The sequence below is a fragment of the Orcinus orca genome, chromosome 3 (genome assembly GCF_937001465.1).
Source record: "Orcinus orca chromosome 3, mOrcOrc1.1, whole genome shotgun sequence".
Taxonomy (NCBI): domain Eukaryota; kingdom Metazoa; phylum Chordata; class Mammalia; order Artiodactyla; family Delphinidae; genus Orcinus; species Orcinus orca.
The window spans coordinates 57463560-57480718 of record NC_064561.1 but is presented as its reverse complement, the minus strand read 5'-3'; the positions used below and the strand labels follow the sequence as shown (position 1 = coordinate 57480718).

General features: G+C 42.5%; 1 pseudogene; it reads left to right on the top strand.

Moving 5' to 3' along the window:
* Positions 1-10760: 10760 nt before the first annotated feature.
* Positions 10761-15448, top strand: LOC101283611 (myelin expression factor 2-like; annotated as a pseudogene).
* The last annotated feature ends 1711 nt before the right edge of the window (positions 15449-17159 follow it).

Genomic DNA, 17159 nt, shown 5'->3' with positions numbered 1-17159 from the left:
TAACATTGCAAAGGACAAAGTTTGCTACCATGTATGCATGTCCTTGTTTGATGGGACACCAGATTGGGGACAGCAAGGGTGAGAGAAGCTGAAATGAACTTGGAACGTTCCAGGGTTATTGTGGCTCCCCCATGCTGCCCCTCACTTGGACTTTGTGGTTGTGCTTTCCTTTGCTGCTCCTGGTCTCCCTCCATCGCATGAACCTCAGAAACTTCAAATTGCATTAATATATGATTCCTTTGTGCCTCTCCCCAGTCTAGGTCTAATTGCTCCGAGCTGTTGGGACTTGAGCGTGATGACAGAGGATTTTCTAGGATTATTCTCAGCATGTGACATTCAATTACCACTCCCTAGGAGGGCAGGGGTTAGCCAGGCAGGGAGCTGGTAGAGATGGATAGGATTTCCAGATAAGAATGGCAAGAGGCTCAATTTCTGGATGGATTCTAGAGTTGTGCTGCCTAAACTTTAGTGCATGCTTGTTAAAAAATACCATTCTGGGATCCCACTCCCGAAAGTAGGTTTTAGTAGGTTTTAGTAGGTTTGGGGTGGAAACCGGCAGTTAGCATTTCTAATAAGCTCCCAGCTGATTTTGGTGTATGAGGGTCATGGACCTTAGAGAGTCACTGTAATGGGCCCTCAAAAGCCTTGGGAGATGGGGGACTCAAAGGCATCTAGAAAAGCAGACAGTAATATGGCGCAGGTACCGACCTGGAGATTAGGAGACTGAGTTCTAACCCAGCTCTGTCAGTGACCCCTGAGGGATCCTGGGCAAACCCTTCTCCTTCTCAGCCCTTACTTGCCCTTGTGTAAAATAACAGTGTTGATTGGATCTGTGATCTAATTTTTTAAAGCAGAGACTCTTTTTGCACTCTCAATATTTAAATGGATTAAATGGGGGCTGTTGTGGTAGAAACAGGGATATGGAGTCAGCACACTTGGCATAACCACTTGCTTCTCTCATCAGATTTTGGGACTCCCGCCGCTGACATCCACACACAGCCTGAGGTCTTTACAGAGCTGAAAACCACTGATAGCTAGAGTTTCTTGTCACCCTAACGTTCAGTGATTCTGGGTTTGATCCTTCTGTACATGAGCAGGGACTCTCAAATCCCGGCAGCACTCTTCTTATAAACTTAATGAGAGGGTGAGAATGCTGTAAGGCCGCTTATCCCGCCTAGTAGAAATCTAAAGTAAATGCACGTCTGTTGCTGCTGATAGGTGGGGCGAGGCAGGCTCTCTGAGTTCCTACTTTGAACAGCATGTAGGGTACTAGGCATCATGGAGTCAGGCAGACATAGCTCCTTTTTTTCAAGGACTTACCTTTTATTTGGGGAGGTTGTTTTTTTGAAAAATTGAAATATATTAGACATATAAAAGATTTAAGGTGTACAGGACTTTGATTTGATACATTTATATGTTGTAATATGATTGCCATTGTAGCGATAGTTAGCACCTTTATCACATCACATAATGATCCTTTTTTTTTTTTTTTATGCGGTACGCGGGCCTCTCACCACTGTGGCCTCTCCCGTTGCGGAGCACAGGCTCCGGACGTGCAGGCTCAGCGGCCATGGCTCACGGGCCCAGCCGCTCCGCGGCATGTGGGATCTTCCCTGACCGGGGCCGAACCCGTGTCCCCTGCATCGGCAGGCGGACTCTCAACCACTGCGCCACAAGGGAAGCCCTGATCATTTGTTTTTAATAAATAGGATCTAGTCTTTTAGTAAGTTTGATGATTATCATACAGTATTGCTGCCTATACTCACTCTACTCTGCATTAGATCTCTAGGGCTTTTTCCTTTATGACTCATTGCAAGTTTGTACCCTTAACCAACATCTCCCCAATTCCCCTGCCCTACAGCTCCTGGTAATCATCATTTTACTCTCTGTTTTTATGAGTTTGGCTTTTTTAGATTACACGTATAGGTGATATCATACAGTATTTGTCTTTCTCTCACTTAACATAATGTTATGTTATCTCACTTAACATAATGTCTGCAAGGTCCGTCCGTTTGTCGCAAATGGCAGTTGTCTGTCTCTCTTACGGCTGAATAATGTCCCATTATGTTTATGTATGTATATATCTATATATACACACATACACCACATGTTCTTTACCTATTTGTCCTTTGACACACACTTAGGTTGTTCCCATAATTTGGCTATTGTAATAATGCTGCAATAGACATGAGGGAGCATAATATCTCTTCAATATTCTGTTGTCATTTCCTTTGGGTATATATCCAGAAGTGGAATTGCTAGATCATAGGGTAGATTTATTTTAAATTTTTTGAGGCATCTATGTATCGTTTTCCATAGTGGCTGCACCAATTTACATTCCCACTAACCATGTACAAGAATTCCCCTTTTTTCCACATCCTTGCCCAAACTTATCTTTTGTCTTCTTGATGATAGCCATTGTAACAGGTATGAGGTGATATCTCATTGTGGTTTTCATTTGTATTTCTCTTATAATTAGTGATGTTGAACATCTTTTCATGCACTTTTTGGCCGTTTGGATGTCTTCTTTGGAGAAATGTTTATTTAGTTCCTCTGTTTTTAAATTGAATTGAATGAAAAACGAACTAATTAACAATATGTGGGAATATGGAGTACAAAATTGGTGCTATAAAGTGAGAGAAGAGAGCTTTGAGGAATACACTGAGAGCTTCAAGAATGATTGGGGTTATTTACCATTGTTCACAAAAAGTATTACACACACACACATGTAGTTGCTGATTAGCAAACACACGTGTTAGGTCTGTTATAGAAATCCAATTCAATGAGTTTAAGAAGGGATCTGTTGGATCACAAGATGAGGAATTTTAGGATCACTCCAGCTTCAGGCATGACTGGATCCAGGATCTCAATGATTTGGGCTTTTTCTCCAGTTTTTGGCTCTGTTTTCCACACTGTCTCGCCTTCATTCTAAGGCAGAATTTCTCTATATAGGAGAAGCAACATAATAAATCTCCCAACAATTCTTGGCTTATTATGATCTTTTCAGCTTGAAATTCCAGAGGAAGAGCAAGGCGCTCTCTCTGGCAACATTCAGATATTAAGTCTTAGAGGCTCAGACTGGGCCAGGGCTCTCTCGGAGCCGTCCACTCTGCGCAGAGGAGCAGAGAACTTTGCCTGGCTAGCCTGAGGCATGTGCCAGTCTCTGGGGTGAGTGACAGTGAGGGAGGCAGGGACAGGAGCACCATGGCTGTCCTGCCACAGCAGTGTGGGTGGGATGGCTGTTCCCCAAAGGAGAAGTAGAATGTGAGTGTGCCAGAGTCAACCGCTGTCCACCAAAAATATGGAAGTAAGAAAGAGCAAAATCGCTAGTAATCTAACGTAGGAGTTCATGCGCACACATGTGCAGAAAGACGTTCATGCTACTTTAAGTAAAAAACAAAAGACCATGATAGAACACAGTTCATACAATAACATCTTATTTTTAATTTTTAAATGTATATTCTATTTGCAGATGCACAAATATATATGCTTTGAAAGCATAAAAATGAAATGTGCTATTTTCTCAGTACAGGGTTTTTTCACTTGACAATCATGAACATTATTCGTTGCTGTTAAGTATCATCCTACACTATCATTCTCGGGACTGTATTTTGTTATGTGGTCGTAGGATGATTCAGCTGATAACCTGAGTTGCCTTAGGAGTGCGGAACAGCACTCATTGAGCTGGCATTGGGGTCTGCGGTCCCAGCTGTTCCTGCTAACTTGTGTTTCAGAGTAGACAGTGTCTGCCTTGCATTTCCTTTTTGGGTCCTTTTTAATGGGACCCAGTCACTCAGGTCCCCGGCAGGCTTGGGGAGTTGAGTGAGACCTTTAAGCAGGAATGTATCGACTGCTTCTGAAATAGGAATTCCAGGGCCCTGGCATTTATATATAGCCTTTATCTCAGCAGCCTTATGCAGAGCTGGCGTTTTTGGGGTCAAGGCAGAAAAGATCAGGGACAAGTGAAAGCTGCAGGAATTGGTTGGTGGAAAGTAGGTTCTTCCAAAGCCGAGGTTGGGGTTCAGGCTTGACAATAACCTAGTGAAACTCCAGAGAAGTTGTATGCACACCAAGGATGCAGCTGTCTTGTCCACCTTGCAGAACTGCTGCAGACGAAAGAGCCGCAGGTGAAATGGGGGAGGGAGGGAAACATGGAGTTGGCTGCAGTAAGTGCTCTGTGCTTTGGGCTCTAAGGAGCCCTGACTGGACTTGCTGGTGGCCTCAGTGATAGTGGGAGACCTGTCAGGTCACTAGTGTGTGTCAGGCCAGTGGAGGACACAGTTTTGCTGAGACCCTCGCCTGGCGGCCATGCCAAAGGCCATCCACTTCACTTCCGGGAAAAGGTTGACTCGTTTGCTGACTCACCCACGTAAGACACAAGGTGAGGAGATTGGGGAGAAAAGAAGCCAAGATGTTGATTCTCCATCTCAGAACGGGGCCTTCCGGACTGGAAAAAAAAAAAAAAGAAGAAACAGAAAAGAAATGATAGGTGGGCTGAGAGTCCCTTTCTTCCAGAAGAATTGTGCTTAGGTGGGAAAACATGAGGGTTGCCAGTATAGGCCCTGAGGATGTGACTGTGGCTCTACTTCTTGCTGGCTGTGTGGCTTTGAGCAAGTTACTTGATTAACTGCCAGTTTCCTCATGTCTAAAATGGGAATAAAAATAACAGCTACCTTACAGGCTCATTGGGAGTATTAAATGAGATCATGACGCGCAGGAAAATGCTTAGCATAGTGCCTGATAGATAGTGCTCGATAAATGTTAGCTGATGCTGTTAACAGGCATGGAGACTGGCTTTGATCGAAGCCAAGGTATGAGAGGTTACCTTCTAGAACACTATATTTTATATCATGTATGTATAGTCACGCAGAGACAAAAGATTGAGCGTCCCAGTGTGTTGTAGTAGAAAGTGCCCTCACCTAGAACCTGTGAGTCCTGAACGCTAGTCTGGGTTCTGCCCTAAACTCACTTTGAGACTTGGAGTTACTTCGTTCCTCTGGGCCTCAGTTTCCTCATTTGTAAAATGGGCTCTTAGGTGGATGGTCTTTGGACTGTTCCCTGGTACACCCAGGTTTCAAAGAGGTCTGGTGATTGCTCTGTGCCCCCGATTCTATGACAACCAGGACAGTAGTTGGGGTTTGATCAGTTTGGTATGTTGGGGTACTACACAAGCTTCCTTTTGAGAATAGGGTCTGCTACTTAAAACCTGCTCTGCTAGTTGCTTTCTAAGGATTCTTGCAACTCGAGCACTTTACAGCATGGGATTAGAAATCCAGGGGGCAATTCTGTGTTCTTGTCACAGCAGCATTACGATGACAGCTCACACAGTGTCCTCATTTTAAAGATGAATAAAGTGAGGGGAAGGCGGGGGAGGGTTAAATTAGGAGTTTGGGATTAACATGTACAAACTACTATATGTAAAGCAGAGAACCAACAAGGACCTACTGTGCAGCATAGGGAAATCTACTCAATATTTTATAATAACCTATAAGGGAAAAGAATCTGAAAAGAATATATATGAATATGAAGGTGAATATATATATTAATATAAATATAGATAAATGAGTCACTTTGCTGTACACCTGAAACTAACACAACATTGTAAATCAATTAGAATTCAATTTAAAAAAAATGACCAAAAAAAAAAAGAGCAAAATGAGACTCAAAGCAAAGGGCTCGAGCAGCAAAGTCCAAAGACCAGCAGCTGATGCCAAGACTCAACTTGTGTCCTGGGTTCCCTGCCTTCCAGGGCTCCACTGCTTTCACTCCATGTTTCTGCCTTTTGAAAGTCTTGGACACTGCATTTTATAAAATGGGGCTGCCACAGGCTGGGTGAATTCAGTGTTCCCAATACGCTGCTCATCTTAAAATATCACCATCTTGCTGTGCTCACATCTCAGACACATTTATCATGAAAGAAGGGCAGATAGACATCCAGCCTTTGCTTGACCTTTAAATTACCTCCCTCTCATCGGTGGTGGCTGATCAGCTGCTCTTTTGGAGAACAGGTGGGTCGACATGAGATTGATTGGTCTTCTCTGCAGGGGATGTGACTTGGCCCACTCCAACCCTCGGACCTGCAGAGGACCTCTGAGCTCTGGGAGCCTCAGCCAGAAACAAGAGCATGGATCAGTAAGGCAGGAGGAGGGGTCCTCTGTGCCTGGATCTAGGAGCAGGAGAGAATAGCTTCTAAAGACTCAGAAAGAAGGCCAGTATTTGGGACCTTGGACAAGTCCCTTGGTCTCTCCCTCCCTGGGATCCTAGGATGTTTTTGATAATCAATGAATGTCACTTACCATCTGGCTCTAAAAGGATCGAGTCACTGGCCACTGCACTTGCTGACGTTTAACACACCCTGAAAGGAGTTCAGGGAAGAGATCAGGAATGAGGCACTCTGCGCTCTGGGAAAACTGGCAGAACAGGTCTTCAGATAGTTAGATATTTTCAAGAGAAAATTTTATGAACCCGATTTCTTGCATCTTCCCATACTTAGAAAGGCACTAAAATCATCAACTGAGCTATCTGTTCATCATGACTAGCAGGAACCTCCTACCAAGGTGTGTGCTTGAGTGCACCTACCCCTTCTCCAAAATCACATCTATGCTGACCTCCCTCCTTGCCTCTTTGGAACAGTTTCCCAGGGCTATCTGAGAGACTGTCTCCCTGGCTATAGGCCTCAGTAAGTCCCCAGAGAAAACCGAAACTCGCAGTTCTCACATTGTGTGTTTTTATTTCAGTCAACAGAAATTGGGTAAGTAGATAGAAACGCCGCAGCCCAGGATGCGCCAATGCACCAGTGACTCAGAAGCCATTGTGCTGTGGTAGAAAAAGTATAAGCTTTGGATCTAGCAGACCTGGATTTGAATCTCAGACCTGGTGCTTATAGGAAAGAAAGTGTTGAGGTAGTTGTGAAACCTTGGGCTGGTCACTAAACTCCTCTGTACCTCAGTTTCTTCATCTAGAAAAAGGAAATAATAATGCCAACTTGCAGGATTATCATAAGGGTTAGGATCATCAATTTGCCTGGTGCCTGTCTTATAATAGGTGCTCAAAACAGTAGTTTGTGTTATTATTATTTTTTTAAAATTAATTAATTAAGTTTATTTTTGGCTGTGTTGGGTCTTTGTTGCTGCGCTTGGGCTCTCTCTAGTTGTGGTGAGCAGGGGCTGCTCTTCGTTGCGGTGCATGGGCTTCTCATTGCAGTGGCTTCTCTTATTGCGGAGCACGGGTTCTAGGTGCGCGGGCTTCAGTAGTTGTGGCACGCAGGCTCGGTAGTTGTGGCTCGCAGGCTCTAGAGCGCAGGCTCAGTAGTTGTGGTGCATGGGCTTAGTTGCTCCATGGCATGTGGGATCTTCCCAGGCCAGGGCTCGAACCCGTGTCCCTTGCAATGGCAGGCGGATTCTTAACCACTGCACCACCAAGGAAGTCCTACTTTGTGTTATTGATAGGAGAATGTTTTATGAAATAAAGACCTAAGGCCTTATGAGAGATGATGATTATTTTATTGGCTAACAGGATGTCTATTCCTATTGGACCAACTGATAACAATTAGTTACCTCATAAAGAAAGAAGAATTTGGAATGGGACAGGACACATGAGTTTCCTTGGGTTTTGTCTGTGGGTTCTGTTTGGTTGCATTCGGCTATGAAACAACCAATTGTTGACCAGTGGAGCTGAGTTACACACTGGCTAAAGAAGTCCACTTTGAAAAAAGCTTAGAGAGGTCTTAGTTTTCTGGGAGCAAGCCCATCAGAAACCAAGGTGTGACCTGGCTGCCAATACAGATAATAGGCTCTTGGAGTGCATTAAGAGAAGTAGCAAGCCTACAGTGAAGGAGGAGATGGCCGGGATACGCTTAGAAATCTGGGTTCCCTTCTCTGAGAGTCTCATTGTCAAACTTAAGTGTGTCCTGAAGAAGGTGATTAAGATAGGAAGGGTCTGGAGAACTTGCCAAATAGGGAACAAGGACAAGGATGGGAGATTTTTATCCTGGAGAAGACAAGTGTCAGCGTGATCCATTTAAATCCCTGAAGGGCTGCCTTGGGGAAGAGGGAGATGTTTGGTTCTGTGGGACACCAGGGTCACAGGGTTGGGGGGTGGGGGAAAGGCAGAGTCAGTGCTTTTTGCACAAAGTTTTCAAGAAGGCATATTCAGTTCAATTTAAAAAGACACCTTGTAGCAAAAAGACACCTTGTAGCAAAAAGACATCTACCATGGAATTGGGCCACATTCTGAGGTAGCGTGTACCAGAGGCCAGCCAGAGTGACGCAGGGTGATGTGGAGGTCGTGAGGACAAGATTTGATGTCAGATCTGGGTTCAGATCCTGACACGGTCATTTACTGTGTGGGCAAGGAAGCAAACCTCTCTAGATGTAGTTTCCTTAGCAATAAAACGGAGATAGTGTCTAAATTCCTGGGTTGTTAGGATTAAATGAGCTAATATACGGAAAACCCTTAACAGTTGCTGTTCCTATCATTTTGGTTACTTATGGCGGATGTTCTGCTGGCCGGGTTTCTTTCCCGCTCCTCATTCTTGGGATTCTATGAGTAAACAGGCCACTGCTTTTTCTCCTTCATTGTTCTCCTTTGTTCTCCACTTGCAACCAGTTGCTGTTTCACTGTGTTGTGTTAATAACATAATTCTAGAGAAAGCTGGCCTGATGTGATTGTTTATTAGCGCTTCTTCCTCATTAATTTATATCTTTTTCCCCAGCTGATGAGCATTTTTTGCTTAGAAGTTCATTACTTCTCCCCCCCCATTCCAGCAATGCAATTTAAACAACATTAATCCGGTATTTAGCGAGAAAATGGGGTTTTATAATGGGAAACACTCAGTTTGAGAGGTAATCTTCTTTTTCTCTTTTTTTTTTTTTAATTTTTATTTTTTGATCATGCTGCGCGGCATGTGGGATCTTAGTTCCCCAACCAGGGATCCAACCCGCACCCCCTGCATTGGAAGCGGGGAGTCTTAACCACTGGACTGCCAGGGAAGTCCTTTCTTTTTTTCTTCTTAAATAACATTAAAAAAAAAAATCTTAAGTTAATGACGAATCACCACCAATTGTCTTGGAGGAAGGTTGCAGAGGGGATAACAGATGAGGGTTCTGGAATTTTAGAGCCAGACATACTCTCCTCTAGCCCCTCATCTTATATGAGGAACTCGGGCCTCAGGGAGATTGAATTATGGGCTCCTGGCCACCAAAGGGTAAATAGCAGAGATGCTGGGGTGTGAATCTCTTCCCACTGTACCGAGCTGCGTTTTCTTTGCTGCGGTGGCTGCAGGCTTGAATCCTCTTCTTCTGCTGTGTAGCCTGCACTTAGCAAGTATTTTAACTTCACTGAAGCTCAGCTTTTTAAATTTATAAACTGTCCATGTGGTAGTAGTTTCTTCCTTGTAAGTATTATGGGTAGGATGATCTAAGTAAAGCCATTACACCATTGCTGGTAACTAGAAGGTATGGAAAGAGTATTTCTTAAATGAAGGGATAACGAGTTCAGGTTGTTACTGTTGATAGTGGTTATTTACCTGAGTGCTTCCCAGATGCCAGGCCTTTGCTGAGTCCTCCATACAACCCTGGGAGGTAGGTATTATAATATGTCTCTACTGTCAAGAGAACTCTGCAACTTGTGTTATTTCCCCATCCCTGCCTTGTTCGTTGCTCTCCACCCCCATCCATTCCTACCGGACTAAACAGTGACACCCTTACAATGGAGAGTTATTAGGGATCTGTTTCAGAACAGCAGAGGCAGCTCCTGGGGAGTTGCCTCTTATTCCACACAGTCAGGGGCGGAGGCATCTCACAATACAGGGTGGGGCTTGGCAGCAGTGAGAAGCAAAGGAAAGTGGGGTGACTCACCTTGGGTCCAGGAGGAGGAATCTGACTAATCATCCCTTAACACCAGTGGGTCTCAACCGGGGACAGTTCCGCCCCCCTCCCACAGGTGACATTTGGCAATGGTCTGAGACTTTTTGTTGTCACAGCTGGCAAAGGGGGGTGGTATGAGTGTGCTACTGGTATCTCATGGGGAGAGACAAGGGATGCTGCTAAATACTGTAAAGAGCACAGGGCAGCCTCCACAGCAAAGAATGATCCAGCCCCAAATGCCACTAGGGCAAAGGTTGAGCTCCACTGCCCATACCCATCCAGTGATTTGATCTTCGTAACACATCGTGAAGCTGGATGAAAGGGAGCTGATCCTTAATAAGGGTAAAGGGCCCTCTTTTGTGCCAGGCATTGAATTAGGCTAGAGTTGGGAAAATAGATTTTAATCTGCGTGCCAACTTGATCAGTTGGTAGGGGCTTCTTGGATCGCTCTAGGGACAAGGATTCTGAGGCTCAGCAGGAAGGCTCCCAGCTCTGCCACTTTTCATCCATGTAGCACTGGGCAGTTACTTAACTTTTCTATGCCTTAGTTTTCGTATTTATAAAATGCCAGTGATAATAGCATCTCCCTCACTGGGTTGTCAGAGGATTAAATTAATATTCCTGGGCTTCCCTGGTGGCGCAGTGGTTGAGAGTCTGCCTGCCGATGCAGGGGAAACGGGTTCGTGCCCCGGTCTGGGAGGATCCCACATGCCACGGAGCGGCTGGGCCCGTGAGCCATGGCTGCTGAGCCTGCGCATCCGGAGCCTGTGCTCCGCAACGGGAGAGGCCACAACAGTGAGAGGCCCATGTACCGCAAAAAAAAATAATAAAAAAAAAAAGAAATTAATATTCCTAATATACAACACGCTGGCACGCTGTTATCATCATCATCACCTTCACTATCAGGGACATAATCTTGCCATATATTTACCATCCTTGTTGTACTCAAATGATATACAATCTCTTAAGTAGGCAAGACATGTATAATTGGTCCCATTTTTTAGGATGAGAAAATTGCATTGCAAGCTGGTTAGAGCGTTCAGAGAGATGATTCCAAGTGTTAAAATATAGAGGCGAGCCTTTACAGAGAGTGTCATCTTAATTCTTGAAGTGTTTTGTCAACCAGTGTTATCCTTTGCCCAACTCTGAAATGTCTGTACAGATCCTCAGGGGCTGATCTTTACTGCACGTTTGTACTGTTCAGGTTGGTGTGAGCTGTGTTCCTGTCGTTAGGCAATAAAGGGCACTTTGGCGCTTACTGATCTGAGCTGACCGTGGGTCTTCCAGAACAAGAGCAAAGTGGAATCACTGAGACCATAGGTGATAGGGGCACCTCTGGCTCACATGTGGGCAGCCCACATATGGCATTATTTTGCTTGTCTCTCTCCATTTTTCTTAAATTTACAACTTCAAATTTTCTTTGTTTTCAAAAACTAAGTGACACGGAAATTTCTTTTTTTAAAAAAACTTTTAGCCCGCCGCCGCCACTACTGTAGCATTCAGGGCCCTTCAATGCAGGCGGTGGAGGTGGAGGCCGTGGCGGAGGGATGGCCGACGCAACAAACCCGAGGTGAGGTGCTTAAGGCTGCTGGCGACGACAGCCAGCATCCGCAGCCCGCGGAGCCGCCGGGGAAAACCTCACCCGCCCGAGCAGGAGAAGCAGCCGCCGCAGCACAGCGGCAGCTCCAATGGCGTTAAAATGGAGAATGATGAATCAAAGAAGAGAAACCTGAATTAGAAGAAAAATCTACAGGAAATAAGAGGGCCAATGGATTTCATCCTCATTCAAAAGACAAGAATTCAGGCACTGGAGAAAAGAAGGGTCCAAATCGTAACAGAGTTTTTATTAGCAACATCCCATATGACATGAAATGGCAAACCATTAAAGATCTAATGAGAGGAAAAGTTGGGTCAGGTTACATACGTGGAGCTCTTTAAGGGTGCGGAAGGAAAATCAAGGGGTTGTGGTGTGGTTGAATTCAAAGATGAAGAATTTGTCAAGAAAGCACTAGAAACTATGAACAAATATGATCTTAGTGGAAGACCCTTGAATATCAAAGAGGATCCTGATGGAGCAAATGCTCGTAGGGCATTGCCACTGACAGGGGGATCATTTCCAGGAGGACATGTACCCAACATGGGATCAGGATTGATGAATTTACCACCTTCCATTCTCAATAATCCAAACGTTCCTCCTGAGGTTATCAGTAATTTGCAGGCTGGGAGACTTGGTTCCACAATTTTTGTTGCTTGGTTCCACAATTTGTTGCTTCAAAGTTGGTTGGAAGGAGCCAAAGGAAGTGTTCAGCGTAGCTGGAACTGTAAAGCGGGCAGATATTAAAGAAGACAAAGATGGCAAGAGCAGAGGAATGGGCACAGTCACTTCTGAACAGGCAGTTGAAGCAGTTCAAGCAATTTCTATGTTCAATGGGCAGGTTTTGTTTGCTAGACCTATGCATGTGAAAATGGATGACAAGTCTGTCCCTCATGAAAGCTACCGTTCATATGATAGTAACACACCACAATTACCACGTGGTCTTGGAGGCACTGGAATGGGACTTGGTCCATGTGGACAGCCTATTAGTGCCAGACAGTTGAACGTAGGTGGTGGAATGGGAAATTTAGGTCCAAGTGGTATGGGAAAGGATGGTCCAGGTTTTGAAGGAATGAATAGAACTGGAGGAGGAATTGGGTTTGGTGGTCTGGAAGCAATGAATAGCATGGGAGGATTTGGAGGAGTTAGTCAAATGGGAGAGCTATACCATGGTGCGATGACTAGTAGCATGGAGAGAGATTTTGGACGTGGTGATATTGGAATAAATTGAGGCTTTGGACATTCCTTTGGAAGACTTGGTGGTGGAATGGGTGGCATGAACAGTGTGACTGGAGGAATGGGGATGGGACTGGATCAGATGAGTTCCAGCTTTGACAGAATGGGACCAGGTATAGGAGCTGTCCTGGAAAGGACTATCAATATGGATCGAAGATTTTTATCAGGTCCAATGGGAAGTGGAATGAGAGACAGAATAGGCTCCAAAGGCAGCCAGATATTTGTCAGAAATGTCATGTAATGTTTGCAGAAATAAAAATGGAGAATGGAAGGTCAAAAGGCTGTGGAACAGTCAGATCTGACTCCCCAGGATCAGCTGAAAAAGGCTGCAGAATAATGAATGGCATAAAAATCACTGGCAGAGAAATTGATGTTCTCTTGGATCATAATGCATAATTTGAAACCACGGTTGGAACATTCTTACATCTGTTTTGCTGAATCTCTTAGTAAAAGTCATTTTTTTAAGTAATACTGTATGCTTACAAAAGTTGTAAAAATGTACTTTTAAAACTCCCACCAGCTTTTAACAGTATAGTGTTAAATATACTCTGATTTTTGTTAATCTCAAGTTTGGATTTTTAAAGACAGCAAGTCTGGTCGTTCAGTTTAAATGAATGGTTGTACTATTTTTAATGAAATAAGCCATTTTCATGTTGTTTTCAGTTCTACATAGTGGGATTTGTTTGTTCAAGTGTCCCCAGCTTTTATCAATGTATTGTAAGGTAAAACATAGGTGTTTTTTTCAAAACTTCTGTTTAATATATGTAATTGTCCTTGAAAAGCAAGGGCTCAGACAAATTAGGATATGATCTTGGTTGGTTTTAAATTACTTTTTGTTGGTGATAAAGAATTATTGTAAGTTTTAGATTCTAAAGTTCAGAATATTTTTCATTTGACTTAAATGAAGAAATGGAGTTTTCTTTCTCTGCCCTTCCCCATCATTTGCATTTTCCACATAACACTATTAACATTAACCGCCACAGCCCCTTATTTTATTATTTCCAATAATTCCAAGTTCATATAGAACTGATAATGTTGCAATCCCCAAGTATAGTAATAGGCAGATTACTCCCAACTTTCTGTCTAGTTTCCAGCTATTAAGATGAACTGCTAAGAAAAGAAAAATAATTGAAATGTTGAGAAAGATGGTTATGTAAGTTAGTCCTCTACTGTTCACTTCTACAGGAGCAGATGCATTTATAAATGCAGTTTTAATAAGCCATGGAACTCCTAGGCACAGCACATCGAACACGTTGGATCCCACAGTGGTAGACATTAGCCATATCTCCTTTGCCTGCAAAAAAAGCATGTTGTTAAAATATGCATACCAATACTGTATTTTATTAATAAGCTTCATAAGAATAAACACTGGATACTTCTTCCGTTTGTTTTGGAAAATTGTTGTGTCAGAGCAAAAGTTACTGAGTTTGTATTTTTGAATTTTGGGGGGGGTTAGTGTTTGAAGTCTTAACATTTATTTATCCAATAATTATCTATTTATTAAACCATTTTTCAATAAGGTATGTAGATTACTTGTTTTTCATCGTAACGTGGTTAATTATGATTTACTGCACATTTCAGATGAATATTATTTGGGGGTTTAGATTCAGTGAAATTAATCTGCTATTAAATAGTAAATCCTTCCTCTTGAGTCACTCCTTTTTTTTTCTTCAAAGTATGTTACTGAGGAAATAAATATTTTAAAGGTACCTTTGCTCAGTGTATTTCAGCCAGGCTTTTAAGAATGGACATTGCAGTTTGACGGACCTACTTCTTACCTTTTCTTAGAACAAACACACTTGTGATCGTGTCTGGTATGCTTGTTCCTGCTGCTAATAAAGTAAGACCCATTACTGTATCTGGAATTTCTAATGTTTCCCCTGTAATAAACATAGATATTACAAGTTCCAAATCTTATAGATTCACTAACTGTTCTCTGCAGATATTTCTTTCCTGAAAAAGAAAATAGGCATATTTAGATTTCAGAACCAAGATGTACTTACTTAGATTTTAGCTAGCAAAATATTTGAATAATATTGGTGAATTGGTAACCCGAGTAGCACAGATTTTTAATGGCAGATATTGTTATTTGATACACAAAATTCTACCAAGGAGTAATTTCCCTACCTGCTATGCTTACAGAAGTTTTGGATGTCCACTGTTATCAAGGCTGTTGCTTAAAATACGCTAATGAGATTGGTCATTTTCTCTTTTCCTTTTTAAAAACATTTCCTAAAGAGGTCAGATTTAAGCAAATTATTTATAGCTGTTTTTAAGCTGTAAATGTGTTAACATGGTATGCATTTTTAAAGTCCCACTTTAGTGACAGATCTTAGTTTAGTGTTTTCTTTGGGAAATCATAAATCTGAGGAAAACAAAATAGGATTCTGCTTGAGTCTTTCTATCTTTATGGTCCTAGTTTAATACTTCTGTTAAATCTGATGTCAGTTCAACATTTTTAACAAACGTATTCATTTTGGGAAACAGAACTAGAGGGAAGTTTAAAAAAAAAGTAAATGTAGCTGCTCTTAATATTGTAATTGAAAACTTACTTTAGAATTTTTTTCTTAAAATGTTAATTAAAAGAACTTCAAGTAGCATGTTTATTGCATGCTTATATGTTGATATTGGAATTGCAGTTGGTTGTTAATTTTGTTACTGGTTTGCCAGAGTTCATATGTACATAAATAACACTAATATTTATCAAAAAAATTTTTTTAAATTTTATATTGGAGTTTAGTTGATTAACTGTTGTGTTAGTTTCAGGTGTACAGCAAAGTGATTCAGTTATACATATACATGTATCTGTTCTTTTTCAGATTCTTTTCCCATTTAGGTTATTGCAGAATATTGAGCAGAGTTCCCTGTGCTATACAGTAGGTCCTTGTTGGTTATCTATTTTATATGAGTAGTGTGTATATGTCAATCCCAAACTCCCAATATATCCCTCCCCCGCCAGCTTTCCCCTTTGGTAACCATAAGTTTGTTTTCTAAGTCTGTGAGTGTATGTTAGTTTTGTAAATAAGTTCATTTGTATCATTTTTTTGAGATTCTGCATGTAAGTGATATCATATACTTGTCTTTCTCTGTCTGACTTACTTCACTTTAGTATGATAATCTCCACGTCCATCCATGTTGCTGCAAATAGCATTATTTCCTTCCTTTTTAATGGCTGAGTAATATTCCATTGTATATATGTACCACATCTTCTTTATCCATTTATCTGTCAGTGGACATTTAGGTTGCTTCCATGTCTTGGCTATTGTGAATAGTGCTGCTGTGAACGTTGGGGTGCACGTATCCTTTTGAACCATGTTTTTCTCTGGATATATGCCCAGGAGTAGGATTGCTGGATCATATGGTAGCTCTATTTTTAGTTTTTTAAGGAACCTCCATACTGTTCTCCGTAGTGGCTGTACCAATTTACATTCCCACCAACAGAGTAGGAGGGTTTCCTTTTCTCCACACCCTCTCCAGCATTTATTGCTTGTAGATTTTTTGATGATGACCATTCTGTCTTGTGTGAGGTGATATCTCATTGTAGTTTTGATTTGCATTTCTCTAATAATTAGCTATGTTGAGCATCTTTTCATGTTGCTGTTGCCCATCTGTATGTCTTCTTTAGAAAAATGTCTATTTAGGTCCTCTGTCCATTTTTTTTTTTTAATACTACTCTTTATTTATTTATTTATTTTTGGCTGCTTTTGGGTCTTCATTGATGCACACAAGCTTTCTCTAGTTACGGTGAGCGGGGGCTACTGTTCGTTGTGGGGTGTGGGCTTCTCATTGCAGTGGCTTCTCTTATTGTGGAGCACGGGCTCTAGGCATGTGGGCTTCAGTAGTTACAGCACGCGGGCTCAGTAGTTGCGGCATGCAGGCCCTAGAGTGCAGGCTCAGTAGTTGTGGTGCATGGGCTTAGTTGCCCTGCGGCATGTGGGATCTTCCTGGACCAGGGATCAAACCCGTGTCCCCTGCATTGGCAGGCAGATTCTTAACCACTGTGCCACCAGGGAAGTCCCCTGTCCATTTTTTTGATTGGGTTGTTTGTTGTCTCTCTCAATTTTTAAAATTTGAATTTGTGGTCAACATTTAAAAATCAAAAGATAGCTAATAAAAATGTAAAGTTCCAGTGTCTTTGAAAATGAGAATATCTGGTTATATTCAGCCCACATTACTGCATGGTAAAAATTGGCTGGGGTAGCCTCTCTCCTCCCTTCAGTCGCTGGACTTGCTAGTTTCCCCCACTCCCCACCAGGCCTCAGTGTGTTGTCAACACTGAGACTGAGTGGCAGCTGCTATCTGTTCACTCACACTTGGTCTGCTTTACTTGTTTCCATTGCCTACCTGGTTCTGCAGACATTGGAATTGGCAGCTGTTTGCACAGAGCTGATTATACTCCTTACGTTCAAAGGATGTGTTGACCTTTGCTACCCATGAGGAAGTCAGGGCAGGGATTATTGTGC